Source organism: Sapajus apella, unplaced genomic scaffold (assembly GCF_009761245.1).
Source record: "Sapajus apella isolate SASKATOON/1434 unplaced genomic scaffold, GSC_monkey_1.0 scaffold1, whole genome shotgun sequence".
Taxonomy (NCBI): Eukaryota; Metazoa; Chordata; class Mammalia; order Primates; family Cebidae; genus Sapajus; species Sapajus apella.
In genome coordinates this window covers 31,230,801-31,239,889 of record NW_022436941.1, presented here as the reverse complement: position 1 = coordinate 31,239,889, position 9,089 = coordinate 31,230,801, and the positions used below count along the sequence as shown (strand labels likewise).

The 9,089-nt window shown below is 38.1% G+C and overlaps 1 protein-coding gene across 1 annotated transcript in view; it reads right to left on the bottom strand.

Annotated features, from left to right (window-relative positions):
* The window catches only part of PJA2 (praja ring finger ubiquitin ligase 2), a 75,865-nt gene extending 67,263 nt beyond the window's left edge, over window positions 1-8,602 (bottom strand). The window contains exon 1 of the mRNA XM_032274863.1: window positions 8,418-8,602. The gene's annotated coding sequence lies outside the window, so the exon portion shown is untranslated. The remainder of the gene's footprint in view (window positions 1-8,417) is intronic.
* Between the last annotated feature and the right edge of the window lie 487 nt (window positions 8,603-9,089).

Below are 9,089 nucleotides of genomic sequence, written 5' to 3'. Positions count from 1 at the left end.
CCCCCCCAACAAAAGCAGTGTAAATATAAAACACACAAAAATGTACAAATATCCCAAGATGTAACATCCTTAACCTGCCATAAAAAATGAATGATACATACCTGTAATCCTAGCACTTTGGAAGGCCAGGGCGGGCAGACCACTTGAGGACAGGAGTTTGACACTAGCCTGGACAATATGGTGAAACCCTGTCTCTACTAAAAACACAAAAATTAGCCAGACGTGGTGGCTGGAGCCTGTGATGTGAGCTACTGAGGAGGCTGAGGCATGAGAATCACTTGAATCCAGGAGGTGAGGCTTGCAGAGAGCTGAGATGGCACCACTGCACTCCAGCCTGGACAACAGAGTGAGACTGTCTCAAAAACCGCCACCACCACCACCACCACCACCACGACCAATGACAGCCTAGGCACAGTGGCTCAGGCCTGTAATCTCAGCATTTCTGAAGGCTAAGGTGGGAGAATTGCTTGAGTCTAGAAGCTCCAGGCTACAGAAAGACAAGCTTGCACCACTGCACTCCAGCTTGGGCAACAGAGAGACCTTGTCTCAGAAAACAAATAAATAAAATAAAATTTAAAAAACACTGATAAAACATATTTGATGCTGACAGTAGAAAAGAGGAACTAAAGAATCACAGCCAGCTTCCTTTTTGAAACTGTCCATGTCAAAAGATAATAAATAGCATCCTCAATATTAGAAAAACACTGTGAACAATAAATTTATATCCAGCAAAATCTCCCAAAAGAAAAAGTGAAACAAAGTTATTTGTGAGACAATCTTCAGAACTTTGTTACCAGTAGACCTGAAAGTGCAAGAAATATGAAAGGAGGTTCTTCATGCAGAAGGAATAAGCACTGGAAAAGAGGCCACTATAATAAAGAAAATGACTTTTAATTTAACTTAACTACTGCAAATTCAAATTTAAATAGCTACACTGGCTAATGACTTTCATACTAGACAGCACAGGAATAAAACAAACATTACAAGGTATATGCATTTATGGCATTTGTAAAAGGTAAGACAGTAAGAACACAAAAAATAAGGATAAATTGTAAATATTGTTATAGAGGTCTGACACTACACAAAATGTGGTATGGCTGGGTGTGGTGGCTCACACCTGGAGGCCAAGGCGAGCGATCACCTGAGGTCGGGAGTTCAAGACCAGCCTGACCAACATGGTGAAACCCATCTTTATAAAAAACAAAATAAAATAAATGTGGTATAATATTTCTCCAATATGGTCTATTATTAAAGATGTATAATATAAATCAGAGAGAAGCCAATAACTTTTTAAAAGAGAGACAAAATAAGTGTAAGTAATTACCCAATGGTAAAGAGAAAATGGACTCAAAAACAGGGATCAGAGAGCACATAAGCAGAAAACAATTAAGGTCCTAGATTTAAATCCAACTACATCAATAATTATATTAAATGTAAAAAGTCTGAACACTTCAATTTAAAAACAGATTTTTCAAGATGAATTTTAAAAGGTTATCCAGAACAAATTGACTTTCATAAAAGACAGATTAAAAGGATGGAAAATAGTATATAATACAAACACTAAAAAAGTTGGAGAGGCTATATTAATATTGGATAAAGTAGACTTTGGAATGAGGAATACTAAGAGATAAAGAGGGCATTACATAATGATAAAGGAGTTAGTTCACCAAAAAGGTTTAACAATCCTAAATTTACATACACCTAACAGGAGGTTCAATATACATGCTGCAAAAACAGAGAAGGAGAAATAGAAAAACTCACCATTTTACTTGGAAATTCAACTGTTCTCTCAATTATCAACGAAACAAGTGAACAAAAATTCAGTAAGGAAACAGAGGGCCTAACAAGCACTATAAATCAACTTGACCTAATTGGCATTTATAGAATACCCCACCCCTAAACAGCAGAATACACATTATTTTGAAGTGTACATGGAACATTTACTGAGATTAACCATGTTCTGGTCATAAAACAAACATCAAAGAATTTAAAATAAATTATATAAAGAAACAGACATGCAAAGTCATCAAATATTTGGAAATTAAACAGCAACCTCTATGGGTCAAAGTGGAAGTCATATAAGAACTTAAAAAAAAATCAGTGCATCAAATCGTGTGAGCACCTCAGGTAGCGCTTGGAAGGAAAAGAAAAAAGGTCTCAAGTCAATGAACTAAGCATACACCTTAACAAATTAACATAGAGGAATTTAAACCCAAAGCATACTGAAAGAAATAGTAAGGAGCAGAAATCATAAAAATAAAAATTTTAAAAAACAATTAAATAAAAAGTTGACTCTGAAAAGATTAATAAAAAAACCTGGAAGCAAACAAATAAAAATGAGAGAGGTCACATTGCTAATAACAAGAATAAAAGGAAAGACATCACTATAGATGTTTTAGGCATGAAAAGAATAATTAAGAAACAACTTTATGACACTGAATAAAAATGAAGACAAATGCCTTAAAAGACAAAAACTACTAAAGCTCACAGAGTGAGTGAAAATGACTCATACAGTCAAAGACTAAAAAGCTTTCAAGAAGAAATAGACAACCCTAATAATCCTGTATCTATTAAAGCAATTGGACTTATCCTTTGAAACCTTCCAACAAAGAAAACTCTAGGACCAGAAGAGTTCACTTGCAAACTCTAAAAAAAATTTATAAAACAAATAATACAAATCCTAATAAAAATTTTTTCAAAAATGTAAGAAGAAACACTTCCCAACTCTATGAAGCCAGCATTACAATTACATCAAAAAGTATCATTAATGAACATGGATGCAAAACAAAATATTTCACCAATTTAAAAAAATGATAGTAGACAATACACTGTCACCAAATGAGGTTAAACCAGAGAATGGAAGATGATTCAACATTCAAAAATAAGTTAATGTAATTCATCACATTAACAGAGCAACCAACCATATGATCATTTCAATAAATACAGTAAAAACACCTGACTAAACTCAACATCCACTCACGATAAAAACAAAAAACGAAACAAAAAAACAACCTTTTAGCTGGGCATGGTGGCATGCACCTGTAATCCCAGCTATGCAGGAGGCTGAGGGAGAAGAATCGCTTGAATCTGGGGGGCATGCACCTGTAATCCCAGCTATTCAGGAGGCTGAGGGAGAAGAATCGCTTGAATCTGGGGGGCGGAGGTTGCAGCGAGATGAGATCATGCCATTGCACTCCAGCCTGTGCGACAGAGCAAGACTCTATCTCAAAAATAAAAAAGAACAAAAGAACAAAAGAACCAAAAAAAAAAAAAAAAAAGACCTCCCAGCGATCTAAGAATAGAATGGGAACATCCTCAATGTGATAAAAGGCCACTTGACTTAGTCCATCAGGACTGCTGTAACAAGCTCCCCATAGGCTGAAGTGGCTTATAAATAAAAGAAATTTATTTCTCACAATTCTGGAGGCTGGGAAGTCCAAAATCAAGGTGCTGGTAGATTCAGTGTTTGCTGAGGGCCACTTCTTGGTTCATGGACTGCAATTTTTTCACTGTGTTCTCATATGGTATAAGGGGATGGGAGCTCTCTAGGACCTCTTTTATAAGCAAACGAATCCATTAATGTAGGCAGAGGCCTCATGATCTAATCATGTCTCTGAAACCCTCAAGATGGGGTTACATTTCAATACTATGAATTTTGGAAGGGACATAAGCATTCCATCCATAGCACCACTCTATCACACTCAATAATGAAAGACTGAATTCTTTCTTCTTAAGATCAGGAACAAAAGAAGGATCTCTGCCTTCACCACTGCTATTCAACATCATACTGGAGGTCTTAGCTAGTCTAATAAGAAAAAAGATGGAGGGAGTTATATACAAATTGAGGAGGAATAAAACTGATCTATATTTGCAAATAACATGATTGTCTGCATAGGACAATTCCAAAGAATCTACAAAAATTTACTAGAATAAATACATTTAGCAAGGTTTCAAGAATCAAAGTCAACATCCAAAAATCAACTGTATTTTTAAATATAGTACTAAACAACTGTAAACTAAAATTTAAGAAAATTATCCTTTATAATAGTATCAATTATTAAATATTAGATATAAATCTAACAAAATGAGCAACATCTTTATGCTGCAACTACAAAATGCTGAGGAAATGAAAGACCTATCTAAATAAATGGAGACAACCTGTGTTCGTGAATTGGAAGACTCAAGATGTCAATTCTTCCTAAATTGATCTATGCATTCAACACAAGCTAAATTAAAAGCCCTTCAGGACTTTTTGTAGAAACCAACAAGCTGCCTCTAAAAGTTTTACGGTAAAGCTAGAATAGCCAAGGCAATTTTGAAAAAGAATAAAGTTCAGTGAGTCATACTGCCTAATTTCAACACTTACTATAAAGTTTAAAAAAAAAAAAAAAACAAAAAACACATGACAACTTCAAATTAGTATTAGCAAAATTATAGGCACAAACATCAAGAGAATAGTACAGAAAGATTCACATATATGGTCAACTGATTTTTGACAAAGTTAATTCAATGAGGAAAAGAAAGTAGTCCCAACAAATGGTGCTAGAATTACATATACATTTGAGAAGAAAATGAGCCTTGACCCTTATTACACACCGTATATGAAAACTAACCCAAAATGGATAATGTACCTTGACATAAAAGCCAAAACTAGAAAACTTATAGAAAATCAAAAGAATAAATCTGCATAACTTTGCATTAGGCAAACAGTTCTTAGAACACAGAAGCACAAATCATAAGAAAAAGTTGATTAGCTGAATTTATCAAAATTAAAAGCTCTTCTTTTAAAGCTAGGAAAATGAAAAAAAAAGGCTTCAGATTGTAGCATGTACGTGTTTATGTCTCTGTGTGTCAAATGAGTTGTATAAAGAATGTATTAAAAATGCATACAACTCAGTAAGACAAACTACCCATTTTTTTTTAAATGAGCAAAAGATGTGAACAGATACTTCACAAAAGAAGACATACACTCGAGCAAATTCTCAGCACCATCAGTCATCTGGTAAATGCAAATTAAAATCCCAGTATGATACTACTACATACCCACTAAAACAGCTAAAATTTAAAAGACTGAAATAACCAAATGCTGAGAATGATGTGGAGCAACTGCAACTGTCATAAACTGCTGCTGGATGTGTAAGATGGGACAACCACTCTGGAAAACAGTTTGGCAGTTTCTTATAACATCCCCTTATCATACAACTCAACAAGTTCCATTTTTAGGTATTTACTAGGAGAAAAAAATGTCCACAAAAATTCAGAATAAATGAATGTTCACTGAATAAATAAATGTTCAATAAATGAAGGTTATTAATAACAGCCCCAAACTGGAAACAATCCAAGTGTCTGTAAACAGGTGGACTGGTCAAAAAACTAGTAAATCAATACCATGGACTACTATTCAGCAATAAAAAGAGATGAACCAGTTAAGTACAGAAAAACATGGATAATCCTGAAAAACATGCCAAGAGAAAAAGCCAGATACAAAGAGTATATATTAAATAATTCCACTTATATGAAATTCTAGAGAAAATGATACCAATTTATAGCAACAAAAAGAGGATGAGTGCTTTCCTAGTACTGAGGGTGAAATTGTGATTGACTGTAAAATGCAACTTTGGGGAAGATGAAAATATTCTATATCTTAATTGTGGTATGAAAATATTCCACTTTTTTTTTTTTTTTTTAAACATCCGACTTTTGACCGTGGTGGTGGTCACAGAGTACACGTGTCAAAACAAAATACACTGTACATTTCAAATAAGTACATTTTATTGCATCTAAGCTATCCTCAATAAGGTTGATTTCCTATGAGGGTACTCTCACAGGAAAATAGAAACCAGGGAATATTGGTGATGCCCACATATACCTACCTCAAAAGATGTCAAAAAATATACATAAGAAAACTCATTTATGGTTTTTTAAAATGTCAAAAACAGCAACAACAACAATATAATCATCTTGGAGAGCCAAGACTAGAAGGAAATATTTTAATATCGGAGGCTTTACCAGAAAGCTTCAGTAAACTTCATAATTAATGCTAAAACATTAGAAGCATTCCCCTTTAAAGTAAGAAAGAACACCATGTTTTCAGCTATCAGTGCTATTAGCTTTTATCTGCCAGGGCTCAGTATCTTATAGGATGTGTAACTGCAAAAGCAATGAGAAAAACATGTAAGTTACAAAAATTAAAAAGGAAACCACAAAACTATGACTGTCTCCTGATAATCAACTCAATAAAATAATTTGATACATAATCAACAGAAAACTCAAAAGCTTTCCTATAACTAGAAAAAAGAGAGAGAAATGTTACTGAAAGTCTCCATCCACCACACCAATCAAACCATAAAATAGCTAGGAATACTGGGAAGGAATGTTACACATATGAAGAAAAACTGTAACTTACCCTAAGAATATAAAAGAAGATGTGAATAAAATGGAGAGGCCACATTCTGAGGAGACAGACTCAATACTATAAAGTCCAGGTCTCTCCAAATTAATCTAAAATTTCAATATAACCTTATTCAAAACAGCTAAGGATTTTTAGTTGAGTCGAAAGTTTATCTATAAGAAATGCATAAGAAACAGCCGACAATATTTTCAACAACAGTAATAAAGAGGGAGAAAGGGTTATCAAAATTTAAAATATGCATAATCTTTAACTGAGCAACTCCACTTGTAGGAACCCATGCTTCAGAAATAATCACACATAGAGGAAGTTTACTGAATTGTTTTAACAGTGCTGACTGAATCAGGATGCAAGCAGGACTACAAATGGAAGCTGTACCTTTTACTTTACATTCTTACACACTGTTTAATTTTTTTAAATCAAGGAAGAGTTAAAGTTTGCTATTAAACATCGATCAATAAATTGGAAAACTATTTTCATTACAAATTACTTGTGACAGCAAAAAGAAACTGCAATTAATTTAAATGTCTTTAAATAAGGGAATAAATTACTTATAGCCCATTCAAATTGATGAGATACTAGTTAGCCTTTTAAAAAGTATTAGGGAGACCTATATTTAACAAGGAAAGATGTTTAAGATATAATTAAGTCAATAAGCAAGTGGTATGCAAACATGTTTGTTATAGCCTCCCTCAAAAAACAAAACAAACCTTTACATGTACCTGTATGTGTTTAGGAGTATATTTGTAAGAGGATTTTGAAAAATGAACACTAATCTGTCAACTTTATCCTGGAGTGGGACTGGGGGATGAAAAGAAATATCCAAATTTTACCTAACGGTCCGTTATTTATATTGTTGACATGTACATCAAATTTGCATGTCTGTAATGAATTTTTAAAATTAAGTGGTTATCTCATACAAAAATGACATGAATCCCAGAAGACAATCACAACACTGAAAAATATAGATTAAACGTTTATTACTGTTATCCTCAGGTTTATTCACATACACTTCAAATGATCTGTAGCCTTCGGCAAAGGTGACTGCCATTTTAAAGAAATGTGACCAAATATTGCATGATAAAACAGAATACATTAAGCCTGTAATGAAAATTTTAAACTTCACAGAACCAGCAGACTCCAAAGAAGCGCCTATGCGGATGTAAATGTTTTTTTTTTTTTTAATGTCCGGAGAGAGAACTCTCAGATTAATCTTCCTGCAAAATGACTATTTATCACCTCCCCTTTGCTTCAACTTGGTCTGAGCGTCTTTAGGCTCACCATTTTGAATGTGCGCAAAATGATTAACAGTCATCGGAGGGAGGCCAAATTAAAAGTGCATCTGCGAGAGGACCTCTGGCCTGACATTGCTAACTGGGAGCAGCCCTGGAGGAAGGGTGCTGATCCCGGGAGTAGAGCGACTGCTGCGGCTCGTGTGAGCTATCTGCGTGCCGAGCCTCACTGACAATCGGGGAAAATGCAGACGCCCAGCAGAACGAATACGGCAACGGAAGGCTCCTCGGGGGAGGGGGGCTGCAGGCCTGTGGCGTAGTATGGTTCCGCTCTACGCGGGGTGACTGGAAACCAGCAGAAGGCGGGTGCGAGGTGTTGGTTGGGGGGCACACTCTTAGACAGTGGCGAGTGTCGGGGGAAGGCAGCGGGGTCCTTGGCCAAGTCACCAAGGACAGCAAAAGCAGCAGCGTGAAAGAGCGGCAGCGGAGACCCCGGATACTAACCGATGTCATCCGTCGGGGGTTGGCGGGCGCGACGGTCCCGGACAGGAGCGCGGCCCGAGTCAGGGCTGGACAGGGCCCAGGAGGCGAAGAAGGCCTCCCACGGCCATCAACCCCACCCACCATGGCCGGCGCAGCGGGCCAGGGACAGGCCTCACTCCTTCCCGAGGAAAGAGACAGAGAAACTGAGGCGCTGAACGCAGCAATTTCCTCGCCCCGACCCCCACATTCCCGACAGCGGAACAAGCCAGATTGAAAAAAAAAAAAACCCTCACCGAAATGTGCAGCGGCTCCGGAGCGAGAACAGCGCTCGAACCTCCACCCGCCACCACCGCCTTCTTCTCCGCCTCCGACTCCTCCCCCGCCGAACACGCAGCGGCTGGCGGCTGGCGGCTGCGGCGGCGACGGCGGCGGCGGTGGCGGCGGCGGCGGAAGCAGAGGCGGTGCCGGTGAGTCCCGCCCCTTGCGCCTCGGTGGAGGCGAAGGCGGAGAGTACGCAAGCCCCGCCCCCGTGGCAGAGCTGACCAATAGACGTACAGGGCTTCTGCTGGGGGACAATTCATACGCCCAATCGGAACCTGAGGAGTGGGCTCACGTCAATGGTTGGGACGTGGCAGAAAAAGGGAAAATACTTGTAAGGTCTCCACGGCCAGCTCCCCCATATCCCTCAAGGGGACGTCACCAATTGGCTGAAGAGCGGAAAGACGAAGCCGACTCCGTCCCCGCCCAGCAGGGCCCACCTCCTTTCCCTGCAGCACTGCGACGTTTGGGGAGGGGGCGGAGCGCTGTGTTGGAGCTGAAACAGCGCGGCCTTTTGTGGTTTGGGCTGAGAGAAAAGGGCGGGGTCTTAGGGAAAGGGAAGGGGGTGTGGAGAACTAACAGAAAGACTGGCGCAGTTAGGCTTTTTCGGAAATTCCAACAGCAACAACTAAAATGGAGGTATTAAA